This window comes from Ixodes scapularis, unplaced genomic scaffold, assembly GCF_016920785.2.
Source record: "Ixodes scapularis isolate PalLabHiFi unplaced genomic scaffold, ASM1692078v2 PGA_scaffold9__187_contigs__length_104089568, whole genome shotgun sequence".
Lineage (NCBI taxonomy): Eukaryota > Metazoa > Arthropoda > Arachnida > Ixodida > Ixodidae > Ixodes > Ixodes scapularis.
This window is the reverse complement of record NW_024609884.1, coordinates 13,074,751-13,097,519: the sequence shown is the minus strand read 5'-3', so window position 1 is coordinate 13,097,519 and position 22,769 is coordinate 13,074,751.

Sequence of the window (22,769 nt, the reverse complement as noted above, 5' to 3'; positions counted from 1 at the left end):
GAGATTCTCCGCGCTTCTCGCTTCGGCCTTCGGCTCCGGCGGCTGCGCTCGTCCTCTCCATTGATGGCTGACCCAGACGACGACTTCCTGACAACCGTGAAAGTTATTATTATCGTGTGCTCCCTAGTGTTGCGACGTCGCTGCACGCGAAAGGGTCGAAGACGAAGAGTCTGGGTACGCCCGGCCTGGCGCTACCGAAACGTTGAAGGGCAGGCCAATGCATGCCTTGCTGCCTTGATTTTCTGGGCGGCTCAAAAACAACGCTCGGACGGCGGGAAAAGCGTTGCCATGGCATCGTTCACGTCACTGTGTGTGGTGCCTCTGATTTGCCTCCTCTTGCTCGCGGCGCGCGGCACGTGGCAGAAATAGCGTCGGAGCCCATTCGTTTCGAGGGAGAGCAGGTTTTGCGGCAAGGCCGCACGCCGCGCGCGGTGTGCAGCCGCGTTTTGCCGCTAGTGTGGCCATACTTTTACGCGCGCTTATGGGAAAACATGTAATCAATTTGACATACAGCCAGCATTTGGTCGCATTAATTGATGCCTAGTTGTTAAAGTACCGTAATTGATTAATTACTTCAGATTCATAATCGTTACTGTCCGTGCTAGGTTATATATTTCGCAAGGATTGAGATTTTGTGCATCACATAAACTAGTTTGGCATGTGCGTTCCAGAACTTCCGTGTTTGATATCTAGATACACTCTACTAAAACGATAAAAACAACGGTACACAGGGTAACCTGCTACAAGCATTACAAGTTCATTACTTTTGGCGCACTCCACAGAAATCTGGTTGAGGTTCCGCAAAATGTGGACAGCACTCTCTTCTTGGATCCTTCGCAGATGAAACTTTCAATTACACACCCCTGTGAAAAAAAAGAAAAAAGTGATTGTGTGTGTGTGTGTGTGTGTGTGTGTGTGTGTGTTTTTTTTTTTTTTGGGGGGGGGAGATTTTTGGATATCTGATCGCTGCAGTCTATGAAACGACAAATGAGGACGTCAAAAAAGTGTTTAAAAGCGACAGCTTTGTACCCCCTAGGCAATGAAGTTTGGTTCGACAGGTGGCGCCATCTTATGCGGGATTTTTGCAACTCTAAGACGACCCGATTTCGAGCTGGAACTCCCGAGTGCCCTGCCAAACTCTGGAGCAGAGCTCGCGTCCAATCGTTCGCTGGTTAGGCCTACCCAAAGTTGCCCATTTTGGCCACCAGCCGCGCTGATTAGCAGTTGACCGAGGCTCATCCTTTTCACTGCCCTGGGGCCATATGGGGAACCCTGCACGGAGTTTGCTTGCTCGTGTGGGTGTTGGTCGTACCGTACCAAAGCCATGGGAGAGAGTGTCAGAAATAAAGTGCAGCTGTTGGTCTGACGTCATATGGGGGAGGCATGTGCTAACACTCCCCTTTCTCCCCTTCCTCCGCCGCTTAGGGACGGGGGTTGTGCAGTAGGGTAGGAACTGCGTATTAGTACTAGCACACCCTCATTGGATTTGACGGAATGTCTAAAAAAGGTGAATTCTTTGCTCTGCATACTGCAGCCTGCGGTGTGATTGAAATTACATTTGAATAATAATCATATGATTTTGTTGCCATTACAAGTAAATCGTGGGGATCGAGAGAAAAAAAAAACTGCATTATAATTCGTTTCAACTGAAAGGGACACTGACTAAATAAAGAAAAAACGTGTTTTTTTTTTAGTTTTTGCTAGGCAATTCATTAAGGTGTCAGAAGACTAGCCAATAAATATGTTGCTACAGCGTCACGTATATTTTTAATAAAATAAAAAAAAACACAACTGCTCGAAACCGAAACCGAAACTGAACTGGGGTGGAAGAAGATATGTAGAGGAGGACGGAGTTACAGGAAGTCACGTGGCTACTACCACAGCCTTTTTTTTTCCTTCCTTCTTTTGCACATGCGAAGTAGACGAAAGACGCGGCGCACGTCACACGTCGCACGAAAAAACGCAAAAGTCAAGCATTTGGTGCTTGACGTTTGCGCGTTTTTCAAACTCTTACCAATACGTGTTCGTAAGACGAGCGATGTCATCAGCCAGGAGAAGGGGCGACGAATCGGCGACGTCTTCGTGCGAATCAGCTTGGTGGTCGGGCGTGTCGTATACGGAATAAATCCTAATTGTTTTGATCGGTTAACGATTTCTCTATCGAAGGTAGACATATTCTCTGGTACCGCGAACAACAGTTCTGATTTAGAGGTTGCCAGTGCGAGTGGCCAGCGGTCATGTCCTTTTATTAACCATGCGCATCAAGAATATTTCAGAAGTAAATTTCTCATCTTAAATGCTTGTCGCATGGTTCAGCGAGCATTTAATTACTGTAATGTCTAGAGGGCCGAATGCAGTCTAGAGAGCTGCAACGGGTAAAAGGGTATATATAGTCTAGACCAGTGATTCTCAACCATCGATGTTTCGCGGACCCCTTGTGGATCGGCGGAGATGATGGGGGACCCCGTTCGTGGTGAAGGGTTGGGGGTGGAAGGGAGAGAAGGTATAGGTTAAATATAATAATGATTTATTAAGTGGATATAACTAAAAGCTAGTGTGAAATAGACTTTGCTACTTCACTTTCTCTTCACACAAAAAGCTCGCCAAAAAACTAAAACATTTCTTCTCAATCTACAAAATAAAAGACTTCTAATGCCAGGTTTAATTAATGATGCAGGGCTTCGCGGACCCCTAGAATGCCTTCGCGGACCCCCATTTGAGAACCAGTGGTCTAGACTTTAGCAGAAAAAAATTTTTTTTTTTTTGTGAACTTTTTGATATGGACAACAGATAAGGGCTCTCTTGACGAAATACCGAGTATCTGCGTAAATAGTTACATTGCCTGCTACAATATATCGGATCTAAATCTTCACAATACTCGAGATTTAAATCGTCGCACTGTAGCGTATAATCGAAGTGCGCACGAATTCAATAATCTCTCAATAATCAGGAATTCCTATCTGCTTGTACAACATAACCGGTGCGGATTACAGTAAGGACGTAAAGTGGCTGACTTCGACGAAAGGCAAAAAAGAAAGGCACATTGCTGCCGAATTCACGCGGATACCGTCGCCTCGACTGCGTGGGTCGGCGGCGGCGTATATTTCTCGTAGCCACGACGTCACCGAAAGACGGATCGAGGGCCTTTCTTGCGGGACGTAAATCTTGGCAGACACTCCCTTTCCCCACTCTTCTCTTCCTCCGTCTCCTTCTCCCTCTGTCCCTGTTTCTACAGCAGCGTCCTCTCCACTTCATGGTGGTGTAGTGCATGCAGGCGCTCGCCTAACGAACGCCACGTCAAACCGAAACTGCGCTCTTGCGTGTGTGAATTATTTCGGCGGCTCGCGTTGGCCCTTTGCTCCACTAAACATGTTTGGCTCGGGGGCGAACGTCTGCACTGCCAAGTGTCGGATCCCCGAGATGCGGCACAGGAATCCGAAACATTCGGTTTTTGCTCTTTGTCGATCTCGGGGGCGACGGCGCGAGGCGCCTTGCGAAGAACGCTCGATTCTTCGTACCAACGGGTTGCCGCAGCCACAGCCGCCGCCGCTGCTTCTGCTGCTGCAAGGAGGAGGAAGGCCTCAGACATCGGCTGCAAACAAGGCAGAGAGACAAGTTTCGTGTTGTCTCGAAACCGTTAGCACATTCCTCGGGTCGGAATGAAAGGCATTACGACCTTTGTTCAGTGAAAGGTATGCTCTGTTGCGTCCCCTCGTTTGCCCCCGTGGGAAAGGACGGTATCTGGTTCGGTGGGGCTTGCCAGGGTTCCGCGTCTGTCTTGAGAGTCTCTTGACGCTCGGCGAAGCAACCCTCCTGGTGTAGAATATTTGTCCCAAGGCCCTTGCTTTTCACGTGTCTGGGAAAGCGGAACAACAACCGTTCGAAGGGCTCATCAATATTTGACAAAGTTTTATTTTGCGTTTTTGCCCTTGTCGACCAAATTATCCAAAACGCGTGCTTTAAGTGTTCTGAACAAGGTGGGTTGCTAAATTTTTTTTTACATGACTCCATTTATTATTACACCATAACTTGAGCAAATCCAAGTTGGATTGAAACTCGGTGCGTGATGTGACACTTTGGAGTTTGATGCCGTCAGTGTTTATTTATTGTAAATTGAGTCAAAGCCCAGGAAGAAAGAAACAGGCAAAAACAGAAAGAGAAAAATGGGGATAAAAAGAGAGAAACAAAGAGATTCGACTCCTTGAATGTGTCATTGACTTCAATATCCTTTGAGTATCTGGAACCAAGAAAAAACACTAACAAGCATTATAAGCTTCTGCTGAAGTTGTACGATGTCGCTAGAATTTCTTAAAAAGATGCACGCGAAACGAAGTAAAAGTCTTAAGCGGGATTCTGCCTTTTCCTCTAAAACCTCTGTGTTCTTCGCGCTAGACTGACTGTTTTACGGCTCCAGAAAGCAAAATGACATCGTTTACTTCAGCAGTTTGTCGCCACCTTTTCTTTAACTTTTCACAACTGACACCCGGATGGCGTAAAAGATAAATGTCACAAACAACACAATAAAACAAATACTGCAAAGGCGACGCTAAACGCTTTTAGTGAAAAATAAAAAAAAAATATTGGCTCTCTTGGGTTCCGCGGGTCTTGGCACGGCACGCGAAACCTCACAAGAGCCGCAGGAAGGAGACAGCAGGCGACTCATTTATGTCACGGTCGTAAAACCGTGGCGCAGGACTCACCACAAATGCGTTTGCCTGACTTCTCGAAACTGTCAACTTCGCAAGAGCACACTTCCGGTGCAGCTGCATTGCCCGGTAACATGGGCTGAAACATACTTGGGTTTAAACATACTTCTGGCTCGCCATTTGTCTCAAAAACTGCAAGAGAATTTGTTTTTCTTAACATTTGTTTATTTCAGCTAATTCCAATAGACGTAATGTTCAAAATCGTCTGAATCCATGTTTACACAATTTTCCGAAATGTAGGAAAATAAAGAAATCCGAACAATAAATGCTGCCAAAAGAGTAAAAAAACACTTCTCCGGGTATAAATGTTCCATCGTGATAGCCTACATTGTAATACGCAATGCAGACTTAGGAGTAAATTTCAGCAAACATTTACAAAACAACAACAAAATAACAATTATCCCATATGCAAAAACAACATTTATTAGAAATTCATTATCGAGAAAGATAACTGCATGACTTGCGTCACTATGATGTCTCGAGTGCGAGTCGCCGTCCTCTCCATATTTGGTTTTCCCGGGTCCTCTGAAAGCAGAAGTGTTGTTTTCGATAGTTTTGTCTTCGCGGATCTAATACAAATCACCCAGCGTAAAGGATACTGTCGGGGCGCCACAAAACGCCGAGCGGTCGCGTCGAAAGCGGAGCCCCCAAAGAACCGTCTACCACGTTTCTTCCCAATCGGTCTCCCTCGTGCGGTGGATAGTCGAGTGCGCACCGCACGCGCAATCCGACCGACCGCGAATGGAGGGACCAGGCTGCTCGAGCCCTCAAGCAAGCGACCGCCGACAAGTCTCGAGGGGAGTCCCTCCCGATGAGTTGTGGACCCGAAGCGGACGGGGGGACCACCTCGGGCGAATCGCTTTCCGACGTCGTCGCCTAGGCGTCGCCGCGGCGCCGCCGGAGAGGCCCTGAGTTATGAACGGCCGGGCACCGTGCAACCGAATACGACGCCGGGATTAATGGTGCACCCGGCGTCGCGCGGTTTCACGTGCCCGCCATGGCCCGAGGCGCCCCCGGCCTTTCGTGTGTGGACAGAAGGAGTTTGGCACCTCTCCGGTGACCATATTTCTGCCGCCAAGTCGCCTTCCCGAGAACGCGACACCCTCTGCCGCGACCTGAGCTTACGCCGCGGGCAGGTTGGCGACGCAGCTAACGGAACATGCAGTGCTCGCCGTTTTCGTTTTATTTGTTTAAGCTAAATTTACATTCTCCTGCTTATCGCTGCTTTTAATCTGAGTGGAAGACCGAGTAAAGTCATTTTTAAGATTATCTTCAAACGTATGCAGATGGAATTTTTTTTTAAAGACCTTTTCATCCTCCTCTGCATGGGCGCTGCCATCTTGGAATCACGTGACGCGGCAATCATTAGGTTGCTTCAACTTGCTGCTCCGCTCTCCCCTCCGCGCCTTGGCGGATGCGTTGTATTCCTGTTTTTCGTCGTGTTTCGCCGCGCTTTCTTGCCTTACTTTGGAAACTGTAGTTTGACACGTCTACTTAACGAGGGTTCAAAGGTCCTTATGACAACTGAGGTTTGTTTAGTAATAGTGGCGGAAATTTTTTAGTAAGAAGCCTGTATATTTATATCGGACACTTAGGATCGGAAGGCGTCAAGAATAGTCAGTAAAAGGAGACTATCTTTATTTGCTGCAGGTATTGTTATTTGTATTCGTAATATATCGAAAACAGCTCCTTTTGATTATACGAGGAAACTCGCGGAGGAGATAAACAACGAACGTTTAACTTTTATTTTATCTGCGGTTAGAACTAATGGTAGGTCAAGATTAGGCGATTTGCTTGTTCATAAGATCACACCTACATCTGTATGAGGTTCTTTTTTTTTTTTTTTTGCGACGTAAACATTTGGTTGGTCGGTTTACTTATGAGGTTTAAGAAATTGTATACCGTGCTCGCTCCCCCTTCGACAGTCATTTAAGTGATTCATTGATTATATTTAGATAACCAATGCCATTCCTCAAATTATTTTAACACGAAGGTTGGGACCTTCTGCGCAAGGAACTGCCACAGACACTTAACAGTAGCGAGTTTTAGAATAGCGTGCACAAAGAAATAAAGTCGTTTCTATTTGCAATTCCAAAACGCGGTTTGGGTTCGGCGCATGCGCAATAATGAATTATTATTATTATTATTTTTTTTTTTTTTTTGGCTTACGCTGTTTTAACTTTTGCCAGTATATAAAATCCGCAATATTTGACACCGAAAAGAAAAAAGTGCCGTCTGCATAACAATTACCTGAGTCCAGGGTTGTTGGTGGCTGGCGACGGCCTAAATTTACAAAGTGAATCTGTTCAAACAAATAAATATTTTTTTCACAGGGGTCCGTGAAGTGGGGCCTAGCGCTAGAATTCAGCCAAACGTTCCGAGGTATTTCTTCTCCAGCGCCCTTTTATAATTTTATTTGGCCAATTTTCTGTAAAAAAAAATGCCAGATTTAATTTAACGGGCCTGTCACTTATATCATATCTTCAATAAGCGAATGGCCTTATAAAATAATTCATTTCCTGGAGTCAATATCGCGAATTTATGCTTATGAGTACTTTAGCAGGGTGGATAATTTAAAAAAATTTCCTACTCGGCTGCCAAAACATGCTCGAGTACTGAATTAAAACAAAAAAAGTGGCCGAGACGGTACTACTTGTTTATATCAATTATCTGCGTCATTACACGCTACGTTTTTGGTCTGCTAAGGTCCCTAAAGGATGGGTGCCCACGAAAACCAAACAGTGAGTAGTAAACTCGCGATTTCATCTGTTCTGACCGATTCAGCACACTGCTAATCAAGCTGCCGATATGCTTCTTTGCATTCACGTGTTAGTCTTTTCATTAGTTTGTTTTTCTGGAATCTGGTGTCATCGGGTACAGCCGTAGACGATGGTAATCTTCCCTGTACATCAGTCAGGCGTTTCGCAACCGACCATAATCAAATACATCAAAGGATTTGGTGAAAGAGCTTTCAATATAGGCTAAAATACGCCTCGTAGTCTTCAAAGTGGCTCAGTACCACTGTTTCATTGGTTGCGTGCTATATGGAAAATAATCGTATCACGAAATCAACCACAAACAACGTAAAACAGCAACATAGCCGCGTTCCCGTTGAAACCAAACCAACCAAATTGCAGCAACCTAATGGCGCCAAGTGCGCCAGCGTCCTCTATCCGCCGGTGAGGCAACTACTAAAATGAAAAGGTCTATACCGAGCGCTTATGAGCACATGATCGATATTGTGTGGAGAATAATAGATTCATTAACCGTTTTGCTACAAAAGTTCTCGCTCAAAACCAGTCTTGTACACGTTACTAAAAAAAAGTAATCGATTACAATTACTATTACTCTTGGCTAAAAAGTATTCGATTAGATTACTTGATTACTCGGCGGCAAAAGTAATTGGACGTTACTTAGAGAAGTAATCGTTACTTTTCCGATTACTTTATTGTGTGAAGACACATCTTTAGCGCTCATAACAATGAACTACTTCCAACCTATATTTCACATTTGCACAAGTATTGAAGAAGAAAAACTGGCTCCCTTTTCGTGGTCGTTGCCCCTAAGCAGGATTTTTTAAATTTTTTTTTTTATTTCTGTGTGTGTGTGTGCGTGAGGGGGCTAGTTTAAACGAAGGACTCACAAAGCTACATTCTGCTTCCTCAAACTTCGCCCTGAATGGCCTTTGTCACGCACTGTGGCTTCCCTGGGGCTTCCCACTCCCAGTCCCAGCTCGAAAAAAAAACAAAAAATACGGACATTCCACAGAAACTGTACATAGAAAGAGATTGAACTCGTTTCCTACAGCTCCGCAAAAATCTTTCTGTTTTCCGTTCGAAAAAAAAAAAGCAAATTTTATTTTTGTCATTTCATAAAAAAAGGCGTGTGCCCGGGGGGGGGGGGTCCGTGGACAAATTGTAACGGTTACAAGTAATTTGATTACTTCAAAAAGTAATCAGATTACTCTTGTGATTACTGTCTAATAAAAGTAATCAACGGATTACAAAATTACTTCAAAAGTAATCGATTACAAGTAATTTGATTACTTGTAATGCGTACGGTACAAGTCTGCTCAAAACAGGCTCACAATGTTTCCCTCCGTCTCTTTTAATTGTTTTACTTTTCTCGCAAATCTAGGGGCTAGGAGCTTTTCCCCTAACCTCATTTTGTCTTTGAGGTGATGAGTAATGACGTCGTGGTTTACCCCTTATCGCTGTGCCTAGTACATAATTTCAGACTCGTGCTTCTATGTCCTTCGTTTACTTTGATACGCGAACGTGGACATTTCGATGAAAGCGCGGCCTTGAGGAGCCCGGGCTCCTTTCTTTACCGATATAGTCCCGGAAAAAATAAATAAATAAAGACAAAAACGACAACATATATGTGGGTTTCCTGCGTGTATTTTCTGTAAATACTGGATATAAAACGCGGCATGGCGTGTGTTCACGTTGCCTGTCTGTCGACTACAACTCACCGTGTTTAGACTTTTTTTTTCTTTCTCTGTTTGAGTCGCCGCTTAACACGCTAATAGCCACTAGTGACGGCCGGAAACCGTGAAATGCGGTCGATAGAACGGAGGCGTTTCTTACGTTTGATTTGCTTGCAAATTGCCCGCGCGGATGAATGAAGTATGTTTCCGGCTTTCCACAAAAGGGGAAGTTTGTTTTTTCCTCTACTTTTTGGCTTGTTTTGGGAGGCTTAATAATCGAGACCGAAGACCTTTATCGTACACACGAACGACGGGTAAATACACATTTTAAGGACAGTTAATATTTTACCGAGTTATATTTATTATGAAAACTTTACAGTATTACGTGGCCTCCTCTCGTTGTCAGGTGCGCGCTTCACAAACCTGATGCGCACAACCTAAAGCACTATACGTGGGAAGCTTAATGCTTCATTGAGGTATTTACCCAAAGGCTTGGATTTGCTTGCTTGATTCAAACTATGTGAAAACCGCTAATGTATTTTTGGGGCGCGAGAACTGGCCGCCTCGCCCCGCGTACGGAAGCTTAGACTTGCGACGTGAATTTAGACTGATACATCAATGATCGAACATGGTCCTCTCAACATCTGGAAAGAATAAACACGAAAAGGGACGAAACACAGACGCAACAACTTTCGTCCCTTTTGGTGTTTATTCTTTCCGGATGTTTAAATATTTACCGACACGCTCTTTTTTACCTTTGGTCCTCTCCAATCTACTCTATGCTATAGGCTGCCTGGACTGACTCCGTTTGCTCTTTTTTGGCGAGAACATTTGTGCATTTGAATGCGACAGTCCGCCTTTTTTATTTGCGACCTCACTTCTCATTTTGACCTCGTCCATGAAAACTTTTTCGAACATTTTTATATGGTATTTTCAGCCGCATAAAATGCATCTAAGTAATCGAAGCAGAATTTCTGAGTATTGTGCTCTATGAACTCCGCGGGATGCAGAAACGAATGCTTCACTTTATGATTCATCACATAAAGAGTAAATTGGATGTGGCAGAGTCATTGGGTAGAAGGCAGCGAAGGTTTCTTTTTCTATCGTTCGACAGCGAACATTAATCAGCACATGCACCCTCTCCCCATGCATGTTCAGAGTGAATAAAAGTAGTATCTTACAGGTTGATATAGCGTGCATAACCTTTCTCCGTAACTTCCTTCGATCACATTAGATGCACGGATATGCTCTACTGCTACATCCGATTTCACTGCTTTTTAATTTCTTTTCTTCTTTTTTTTTTTTTTTTTTTCAGGGAGAACAGGGTACCGGACGAAGTAAAGTTGACCGCGAATTTGTTTGAGTCCGAGCCCGGAGCATAGCATCGAGTAAGCTGTGCCAGACGGCGCCGCAGACCTCTGCGATGCATCACATCCGTCACGTCGCTCCTCCCCGACACATCTATGCATCGGGTCGGAGCACGGGGCGAGATGGACGTCTTATCGCTGCCTTCACTTAGCACCTAGTCGAGTCGAGCAAAAATAAAAGCGAGGAAAGAAGCCCGAGCGTTCGCACCGGGAATCTTATCAGGTGGTCACAATTGAATCTGAAGGACCAAAGGCGCGATAGAATGGGAGGTCCGCCCACGCCCCTATCTGAGTCCGTACGGTCGGACGAATAGATCGGCCTCATGATTCTTTTTTTTTCGATGCTGCATCGCCGGGAAGTAGAGTGCTTGCCGCGACCTTGACTCTGACTGGGGCTGAAATATAGCCCGAGCCGCGAGATAACCGGCGCGGATGCCCGCGGACGCTGCGAGGAAAATAGAAATAAGATCGGAGAGCATTCGAACCACAGATTGAGCGACAGGGAGGAGGGGGGGGGGGGGGGGGAGAGAGAGAGGGGGATTCCGTTCTTTGGTTTGGTTGGGAAAACAACGCTCGCCGGGTGTTTACGACTTATACGAGCGGAAACACGGCTCTATCTCTGAGCTGCTTTTCTACGCTCAAATAAACAAGGAAAGTGCTTTTTGCACTATACCCAGCCTTACCTTGTTTGCTATTTTTGTTTATCTTTGTCTTTCTCGTTTCATGTTTGTTGGTTTCGCTGCGCTCGCGACTTCGGTCCGTACTTATTTTGTTTTTGTATGCCGTCGTGGGTGGGTCAGCGTCTTTACCGTTGTCGCCTGAGTGCTCGAGAGCGACGCGGAAATTTCCAAGATATACGTTTTCTGTTCGTTGAATCGTAGTTTTTCTTTTTTTTTTTTTCCCAAGTGCTGATTCAATGACCGGACGTCTTCATGGACATGTGCGCCAACTGACGAAACTAGAAACACCCGATCATTCGATTATCGCTGACGAAGACCCCGAGAAGGTTGTGGCGAACGTCGATATGAGCTCGAAAACGCCGAGCGAAGCCTCGAATTGCACGCTTCAGTATGTCAGCAATATGCCGGTGGACACACGCACTCATGAAGCAGCTAACATCGATGTGTGAATTTCCGGCAAAAAAGTTGTCATCCGATCTACCTGTTAGTCACCCTTTCGCTTCATTTCGCTCTAGCCTCCATAGCAGTTGTTCTCAAATGGGGGTCTACGGCCGCTCTCGGGTACCTGAAGGCCTTCTTGGTGTCCCCGAAGACCTTGACCGTCAGTCAAGCCGATCAATAAAGCTTAAATTGTTTTTAATGGTGCTGGCTGTTCGAAGAAGATAAATAGACCCACCCATGTGCGCCGAGTGAGTAGGCTTGATTATTCTCCGTTTCAGAACTTCAAACTTGGATAGCAAGCATATAATTTTCTTCATTCGCAATTTTGTCATCGTAATCATTCAAAACCCCCCTTCCTCCCCAGTAAATCCTGATCACTTCCGCAGATTAAAAATGTTCATTCTTACTCTTTCCTTGTAACTACATTTGACATTGACAACGATCCAATATTTGCAGCCATCTGTTAAATCCTCTTGGTCGCACTCGCAAACATCAAAACAACAAGCAATAACGTGGGCACTCTATTTACTTTTATCTTCCCCGAGAACTTTTGTCCTATCAGAAAGAGTAATATTTTATCTAACCATTTCTGCGAGACAATATTATGAAAGTCTAAATATTTCTCTCTCTCTCTCTCTCTCAAAAAGAAACAAAAGAAACTCCTTCTTTTTAGTTGATTTATATACAAAGCAAAGATACAATCCAGTTTAGTTTGGTTTTCAGTTTTGTTGTATTACAGTTGAGCGGCGCGTCGGTGAAGTCCGTTTGATCATCTAACTAAATAAAATATGCTTAAACACTTTGAAGCTACAGTCGCGCCTCTGGAGGGTGCTTCCAACGCATTGCACGCTGCCTACGCAGAGAAGCCAACATTTTCTAGTGTGGTCAGTTTTGCTGTTGGCTCTCATTGTATTTTCCATTGGGAATTTCTACAGATACTGTAATCTAAGTTATCATGTAAAATTATTTTTGTATTAAAACTTTAATAATTTAGAATACGTTGAATATTCTCGAGAAATAAGCTTTAAACAATCAAATTTTTTTCCCAACAAAAATAGTGATTTTGTCGGCTTTGTTTGAATAAAACAAAGCTTTAGCGAAGCGACTCACTAATTCGAGAAGTACTCGATTAAGAAATCTGAAGAAAAACATTTTACCTGATATAACTTCTTACTTTATAGAAAATGTTTGAAGCAATTTCGACATGAAAAAAACGCTAGCATCTATTCTTTAGTCTGTTTTGACTAACCTCTGTAATGCTTGGAAAATCTAACATACTAAACTTTAATCGGAAGAATGCATCATTTGATTTCATCCTTTGCCAGTGACCAGGTGGACCGTGTGGACGTTTTTCTTTGCTTTTAGTTGCAGTCGCATTCAAGAAATTTAGCTTATACTCTCTGACTGATATTTTGTTTTCTTCGAACAACGAACCGTTAAAAAAATAAAAGACGTAATCTGCAATCTCTCTTTCTTCTTCCTAATAAGCGAATTTGAGCTCTATCTACGGACGGAAACTTTGCCAGGAGCAGGCAAGTTTCCCAACTGTTTTCAGGGTTCACGTGGAGAGTGCTTTCGGCGTTCGTACTAGCCGGGAACACACAGCTTATACATCATACAAAAGACAGTCTTGAAGACATTAGTCACCGTGATATCCGTGGTTCAAATTCTGCGAGCCAAGTTTCTCCTTGAACTCGTTGCCATGCGGCACTCGAAGCACAGATCTGGTGATGACTTGCGCTCCAATCTGTTTGCAGGCTCTCTTTTGTATGATGTATAAAGGGTATTCAGTGGACGCCATATTTGAAGGCGATGTTTAGAGCGCATGCCCAGACCGAGCTTGCATAAATAGGCTGCTAAGACCGGCATCTTCGATTGTGCGGAATGCACTTCGCAAAAGAACTGTGGAAGCTCGCCGTCAGCATGCGCTCAGCATTTGAGCACACAGCTATCGCCGCCAGTGAGTACTTTCTACAAGCGGTGGGACCCCGGCTTTAAATTCGTGCCCTGCTAACTGCTAATAAAGAGATTTCCCCCGCGTACCGTTATTTTTTTTTTTATTGCTGTATCAACAATAACGTTTGCCAAAAAAGCGCGCGCCTCAACTCACCCAACCAATTGCAAGTCGTAAGGAACTGGGGCCACGTTTCTTGGCCTCGCTAAGAGATGGCAGTACCGTCGACGCCGAGAACCGCGTATTGATCCGATTTCCTCTCGAGGACTGCAAATGTTTTCCCCCAGGTGCCTCCAGCGAGGCGGTCACGCTTTGCGCGGATAATTTAAAGAGAACTGAAGAGCCAACATTCGCTTCGTATTTCTGATACGTCATTTTCTCTCAAAGTGTCCTGCGAGGAGTCGACCTCCACCGTATACTTGCCAAATGAACGCCAGTTTGGTGACGTAACTTGCGTCTGCTTCTACCCACATTTCTAATGTTTCACTTCATTTCTTTTTAGTAAACTTTAGAAACAAAGTACCTTGTCCAGTTCATTCGTAGTGAGACAGTCGGGACTGACCTTAAACCAATACCCACTATGAAGGGCCTGCGATATCTACTATACCAGCGCAGCACAGAATCTCTTGTTGTGCGCCCGTGAGATCACTAAGAGATGGAGCTCACGTCGTAGTCGTAGTACACTCCTAGAGCGCACTGCGCCGCATTGCGCGTGATCTCTATTTTTAAAAGCCGAGAGAGTATTGTATAAAGAAGAAAAAAAGAAAACAAGAAAAAAAAAAGTAAGCGGAAAGTAATATCTCTGCGACACATTGGGGTAGTCAGAGTAAGACTCAGATAGGACAAAGCGATACGTGAGACACAGACGGGGGATCTAGGGAGATGTATATACCTCGATTCTTCGGGTAATAGCGAAAGAAGATCGATTCTGGCGACATCTCGTGAGAAAAAGCCGAATCATTAGGACCATTCCGGTATCTGCGAAGTGTGTCCAGCGAGCCTTGCTCGCTTTGCTGCCTCGTCCTCCATCTCTTTTACTTTTTATTACTCTTTGTTTTTTCATAGCTTTGTTTGCATTCCGTCCTTTCTGCTTCTCGAACGCAGCAAGATATCGGCCGTTATCGGGGAGGAAAATGTTTTGACATTTATTAATTGCAACGAGCAATCGTTGGGGTGATAACTGCGTGCTCAGGAATGTCGCTCGTAGCGCCGGGGGCAACTGGTCCAACTTGCTTCTGCCGCTGCCACGCTTTCTTTTCTCTTTTCCGGCCCAAAACGGTCTCGGACGGGCGGGATCAGCCGGGACCGAACAGGAGCCTCGGAGCGACGGTTCTACGGGACGACTAGCTCCATCTCTCGTCGGTAGCGAGAGGTACTTGGGCCAAGTTTTTTGTCGGCTATACTTTATTTACTTTTGCAATTTCCCCTCGCCTTCGAAACGCCGGACGTCCCGCTGGTTCGTTTAGCCGTTCGGGGCTATCCTCTCCAATGCTTGTGTTGAAAAACGCCCGCGTACCTCGTAAACAAAAACAAACGAAAAAAACAAAAAACGAACAGCGATAAACGCTTGGAGAGTAATGCAATAGAATCGCGGAATTAATTTCTATTGGCAGCCGACTACTTGCATCATCCAGGACGCGGCGAGGTTATGGGGATGTTTCACAGTGCCTGGTTCCCAGATGATGTTGATTCGTAGAAAGCTGTAACTTCCAAATATGTCACATTTCTTTCTAACATCTGACAACCAACTATAAGAAGTTGTACGAACTAGTTTTACTCAATTTTTTTTTTTGTCGTTTTGTCCCAGAGTGCATTACCGGGACATCGGCGCAGCTATCTTTTTTATTTCGGAAATTAGATGGTGCTCCGCAGTTAATGATGCTTCTTTTTTAGATATATATTACTTTGAAAATCAGACCGCATTCTTCGGTCGCGGGAAGGCAAGTCAATCGGCATACTCTAAAGTTATTTAAACCGGATTAAATTATGAGACTATTATCTGCTCGTGTCTTAGTCTGTGTGTTGCGGCGCTTCTGTGCGGTTTTTAATATGATTAAACAGTGCACGCCCAACTGCTTGTTAACTGATTTCTCGCGAATAAATAGTTATAATAGTGCGGGACGTAAAAAAAGTGAAGCTAAAACCTCAAACTTTTTTCTTTTTTTGGCAATTTAGAGGAAATATTTGGGTAGTGACACTTTTCCCCTTCGGGAAAAAAAAGGAATAAAGCAGACTTAGTGTAACGTTTGTTGATGTTTGTGAGCAAAATACGATGAACGCCTGATAAGTAGTGTAGGCCAGATTTGAAGCTAGGACTAATGAGCGATAACACTTTTTTTGTTTTTGTCCCACAGTTTGCGAGACAACCGTGTAAAGTCTTTTTAATGCGAAAGCATTAACTGGTCCCATTAAGCGGAGCCGGCGGCGCCTGTTACCGTGAAAACACGGCACCTAAAAGCCCGTAACTGCGAAAAAACAACACCTAAATTGGCTGTGACGCGTAATATAAGATGCTTTGTCACGGACGCCGGCACGGCCGCTTGAGGTCAACGTGGACGCTCCTCAGAAATAAAACACAAAAAAAAGCACAGCAACGCAATGCTTCGCAACGGAAGCCGTCGTGAGGCCGGCAAGATTCGCCGCGCCTGCGCAGTGAGGGAGCGTGACGCCACCACCGCAGCGCCGTCAGCGATACGAAGACATGGCACGCTGCTTGTAAGAATGCGCTGCATGTAGGAATGCTTTTGCATTCCTACATGTAAGCAGTTTTAAGTTTCTGCCGAATTCTTTTCAGTTCAGATTACTAATTACTTCCAACGTGCTCATTTTGATTTGCTTTTCTAGTTTGTATATATATATATATATATATATATATATATATATATATATATATATATATATATATATATATAAGGAGTTTGATTTTCATTTGAACAAGTTTAATACAAAAATCCGTGAAAGGTACACAATGCGGTTTATGCAGGTGAGTTATACGGTCAGAGGCACATAACATAGGGGGCTAATCCTCACGATAAGACGGGTAATCAACTAAATTGTTTTAAAACACGCTTTAATGAGTGAAACTTATCATATGGTTAAAATTAGAAGCTTCCTGAGCGTCATCAAAAATCACTAAATCAGTCCGCATTCACGTAATCCTAGTAGTGACTGATTTAGAGGCTATTGATGACGCCCCGCAAGCTTTTAATTGTGACCATACGTTTTGTGATCGTTTTTTCACTAAGGAAAAGGTTAATTATGACATTTGAATGAGCTATTCTACTTTCCGTGATGATTAACTTCTATATTATGTCCCCCTGGCAGTATAACTAACCTGCACAATTCGGGTCAGTGTACCTTTCACGGATTTTTTGTCCTAATCTGTTCGAAAATCACACAACATGTATATTCCACCGACAGTTACATTTTGTGATCTCTAAACTAAGCATATACAACAACCATAAGCCCTAAGTATATATGAGATGCTATGCACGTCGAATTCTTAAATTCAAAAATAAATTGCAGTCCTCGTTCGCGGCGTACTATTTGTTGAAGGAAAAACAGGTCTTCCCGTGTAAGTTAAACAAAAACAAACAAAGAGACATGTTTCTGTTGCCACACCTATCTCCTTTATTAAAGGACCTATCTCTGCAATGGCGAAGTCAATCTCTCCCTTTCCTCACCTTCCATTATTTTCCCTCTCTCTCTCTTTCTCTCTGTCTCGGCGCTCCCACACGCAAATCCGCGAATGGTTGGCAGGTTTCGAGATCATGTCTGCGTCTGGCAGAGGGACTTTTGTCTTCGAATCATGCATCTGTCAGCAATCCTTGTGTTTCTCGCGCACCTGTCAGCCATTTCTCATCGCGCAATTAGCTTCAGTGTTCAAGCAAGCGGTTCCCTTGATTGCGTGACGCAGAGCGAGCACGAGGGACACTTTGTCCGGAGCGACGGACAAATAAACAATCAAGAGAACTCTGCTTAAGCTGTCTGCGCGTAAGCACTTCAGCGGGGAAACGCGTGCATCTTAAACACTGCACGTTTCAAAAGACGAATTCAGATTTGGAGGGGGGAGGAGTTTCAGTCAAGAAAATACGCCGTATACAGGCTCTGAATTCTTTAAAGCAATTTTCCCGGGATGGTGGTAAAATATCAAGGTAAAACTACTCTTAGATTTAATGCCGCGGAGAGATATATATATACCATAAATGATTTAAAAGTTATACCTGGCCTCGCGTGTAAAACAATACGGTGTTAGTTCTGTGTAAAAACTAAACAAATTGAAAATGATAACGAGACATTTCGGTGTGTCCTCCAAGCGGGATAGGGCACGTCTGCGGAACTGCGTATTTTCACGCTGAAAGCGTGATTGGTTCCTAAGTAGAATGGCGAAGCTCGGTTTGTGAAAAGAGCTATAGCACAAATGTGGTCCTCATGAGTATTAAAGCATGAAATATTTTTTTTTTTTTTACCGCAACCCTCTCCCCTCCCCCCAATCCCAAAGTTTTGTCCGTCAGTCCGTCCGTGCATTTCCCGCTATATTTAGATGGGAATTTGATGTCACATGACCTATACACGTATTTAGTTTCCCCGCTAAATTTAGCGGGAAATTTGATGCCACGTGAATTGACGTAACGGGTCCTATACACCAATTCAGTTTCCCCGCTATATTTGGCGGGAAATTGATGTGACGTAGGTCACGCGACCCGACCTCACGTGACTTATACACCAATTCGATTTCCCTGCTTAATTTTGTGGAAAAATGGGCGTCCCGTGACTTGACGTCACGTGACTTATACACAAATTCAGTTTCCCCGCTAAATTTGGCGGGGAAATTGATGTCACGAAACCTGACATCACGCTAACTATGCACTCATGTTGTTTCCCCGCTAAGTTTAGCAGGAAAATTGACGTCACTTGCCCCGACCTCACCTGACCTTTATATAATATATATGTATATTGATGCCATGTCACCTACACGATACAAGACTGTATACTGTCTTCTAAGCAAAATAAAATGGTCACTTCTTAAATACTGCATGGCATGCTTTATAGGACTTTAAAAGTAAAGGTGGCTGCCAATTTTTTTAAATTTTTTTTTAAATTCTACAATGGACGATTTATAGCTCGTTTCATACATAGTGTACGACGCTGTCGAAGCGGCTAGCGCTAGCCTTTGTCTTGATTTAGCCTTTAATTGGCAAGCGCTTTGTGTAAATGCGACGCTACATGAAGTACCTCGCTTGCACCGGTGACTTTGTAGAATGATATTGGTTACGATTGAGGAGGTCGCCCTTGCTCATCGTAAGAGCATCCTAAAGCGAAACAATATAAGAAATATTTGTGTTCGAAGCGGGTAGACGGTTCCAATCACGCGACGTTTCGGGTATAAGGGAACACTGAAAATATGATGTTTTATAATTGGGACAACCGACATTTACGATTATGATAAATGCAAGAAGAGATGTACGAGGTGGATTTATTACTTTATGACATAGTACAGCGGTATTTTGTTTTTAGGACAAACGTTTTGTCACCTTCATGAAGTATAGACAATATTGTCTTACGGTTGTGCGTTAGAAACGGCAGTCCTGAAGAGTTTTCTTTTTTTTATGGTAGTAATGCTGGTAAGGGGGGGGGGGGGGGCGGGCGATGAGCAGATATATACACGTTACTGAAGTAACTAAATACCGTTACGCGTTACTCACTGAAAAAAGAAACACTAATTTACTTGCTACTGCGATACAAACAGAACGGGTTTACATTAGCTTGAAAGTAACGCGTTCTTTTCTCGTTATTCTGAATGTGTTGTTTTTATGAAGCGGTAGCCGCTTCGAACATTTGTCGTCGTTAATTGTTACTCGCAATTTAATGGCTTCATTCAGAGATAACTACGGTTATAGTGACATACCTTGTGCACCTCTTTTTTATGGTCTATCTAGCGTTTTCTCGTTGTGCCAATTGATCAGCTGGCGTGAGAACTATAGGTTTGGTACTTGTACACGTTTCCCTCCAGAAGTAACTGAATACGGTCGGTCGCTACTTCGTTCAAAAGTAATAAAAATACGCTTCTTCGTTCCTCCTCTTAAAAAGTAAGTAGGCCGTTACTTCATTACCGAAAACAAATGTAACTAGGTAGAAGTAACACGTTACTTGTAACGCGTTACGTACGAGTCTGGGTGATGGTTGCTATATGATGAAGAACACTCAGCACTGTTAGACGGACTCAATCGAAATGATTCATGATTAAAAAAAGAAAGCGGGTGCCAAACACGGCAGCAGCGTATTTTCATTTTAAGGAGATGAATGTTTTGTAGACGCCTTTTTTCAGTGAAAACGAGACGAGGAAGAAGCTTCCTCTCAAGACCCTAACATACGGCCAGCACTGTTAACCACATATCTTATACGTGTGCATCACCAGATAGGAAACACACTCTAAAAAATGTCTGTAAGTCAACTTTCACGCACAACACTTGCAGAGCCAATCACCGCAACTTACGGAGGCAGCTCAGCGAATGACGATGCCGAAACATATGTTTAGACCAAAAAATGCAGTCTGAGTTGTGACATTAAGCAATGCAAAACGTCACGCTTGCATTGCTTAATGTCACAACTCAGTCCGCGTTTTTTGGTCTAAACATATGTTTCGGCATCGTCATTCGCTGAGTTGCCTCCGTAAGTTGCGGTGATTGGCTCTCCGAGTGGTGTGCGTGAAAGTAGACGCACAGACTTTTTTTAGAGTGCAGATGCGTATGAACGCCAAAAGAATTGTAGACAAATGCCGAAGCTATAGAGATGTGTCGTTAAGATGATAAGTAGGATACAAACATTGATCACGTAACACTCTCGTAGATTTGCGTTTGTTAGAGTCTGTGTTGAACACGTTCCTCCAAAACAGGAACGAACGCTCGTTCCACGTTCCTTCTCAACCTTGGAACGACTACCCGTTGCAGGTTAATGTGGTTCGAAAGGAACGCGTCTCCATAGCATTTCTAAGGTTGCAACGTGTCGTTGCATTAACGTTACATTTGTGTATTTGAATGAAATAATGTACTGGATAATTCGTAGATACAATAAAGCGAGCAAGTTAAAAATTTCCATCGATCTACGTGTTGTGTTGCCACAATCAAATTTGTTTCAGCTATCTTCTTTTTTTTTTTACTGTTTTTTTATATTTTCTTATTTCTTGAAGTCGGAGGTTGAAGTATAAGATAACGAAGAGCTTAACTGACTAGTACGTTCAGGCAAAATGGCAGATATATAGACAAACACAAACAAACAGGAACGCGGTTTCTTTTTTTTTTTTTTTTGTCGTTCCCTGGAGGACGTAAATGAGTTCCCTCACTCTCAGAAATAGAGGGTGTAGTGCGTACATCACTTGTCCTATATACACTCGTAGAAATGGAGGGTGTAGTATACACCATTTGCCCCATATACTCTAACACCCCAAAAACTGCAATCCGACTGACGTCGAACCGACGATGCCAACTTCCACGAGCGACTTGATAGTCAAGTGATACAACTTATTAAAATAGCTAATGCATGCATTAAAGACTACAAGAAAACACTCAAGGTTTTGTTGGCCCTGCTGAAAAACAAAACCCGCTACAAAACCTCCATGTTTTTTTTTTTGTTTTTTTTTTTCTGTAGTCTTTGATACGTATATTAGCTATTTAGTAAGTTATATCACACAGCTCTCAAGCCGCTCGTAAAAGTTTGTATCGTTAGTTTGACGTCAGTGGACTGAACGTCGAAATGTAGTTTTGGGGCGTTTCCAGTTCTACCGATGGAAGATGGAACAGCGGCATTCCTCCGTTCCTCCTAACCGGAACGCGTTCCGGGAACGTCGTTTCTTGGAATGTCGTTCCGTACAACACTGTTTAGAGTTGTTACAATTAAAACAAATAGTATGATTCTACCAATGCCGGAACGAAGTTCCATATCGCTAATGATGCTGGCCACACCACTCACGTCAACTATTGCGATGTCCACGATTAAAAAATCAGGAGAAACAAGATGCGGAAATTTCTTAACATAAGTTGCTCTAGAGGACATGGTAAAGCCATTGCTACTTTCAGCAACAGGAACACAGCAGAGGATTGAAGAATACTTTTAGTTTTTGTATATGGGGATAACGATCACTCCAGAAATGTTTAGGATTTATATCTAACATGATAAGAAGAGTATAATTATTTAAAATAAAAAAAGTGATTTAGTCTACAGATTGGGGGGGGGGGGGGGGGGGGGGCGGCCCGATGGATGGTGTTCTACACATCGTGCATCTGTGGAAGGAAGTTTGACATTGCAAAACAGTATTTCTCCTTCACAGTTGTCTAGTCCAGGTGACGTTTGCGGTGAATCAATGTGAGTTAGCATTGTATCGGGTACGCATTTTTTTTTTTTCAATTTAGAAGGTAGCTACACTTTTTAACATCATCTAGTTTGATTCAATGGAGCGCTCTAAATTAAACTAGGCAAGTAACCATCAAGGAACTCGAACAGGTCCGAGTTAATCGACATGGATTAGGCCTTTTCGTGGTCACGGATATGGTTTATTTCAACTTTTAGAAACACGAAGGATACAGGAATCGAGAAGCGTAGAACAGCGGGATAGACAACTCAGTCGGTTAATGACCGTATGCATGTTTTTGCGTTACGTGTAATTATTAAAACTGCTCTCAACGACCAAAGAGAACATTTTACGCAACAAGAGGGAAGAAAACAAAAACGCTCCGTCACGAAGACACTAAGCGACGAACACATTCTCAGCCCCGCGAGTCACTTGCCTTTCAAGAACGTTTAACCATTAGACACTCTCGACAGATTTTGTCGTTCCATATTTCTCGTCCGAAGCCGACCGACCTAGTATTTGGAAAATCCGAGCCGAACCTCCGCCCCAACTGTCAGGCAGCGTCAGAGGAGTGGACCCCAGCCGTCGGGGCCGCTTCCCCACCTGCCTGCTCGTTAATCCAGACACACGAGTCAGGCCAGCGTCTTCGCGCGTTGCCTGCTTCGTGGCACATTCGGAAGCGCGCTCGGTACCTTACAACCACGACGCAAAACGCCGATGGCTGCAGAAAAGCTGGAATCGGAGGCAACGGCAGAGAGAGAAAGAGAGGGGGAGGGGGGGGGGGGGAGGGCGCTTCATTTCTCAGCGACGCGAGAATTGACTGCGTCCTGGGTGGCTGGTCATTA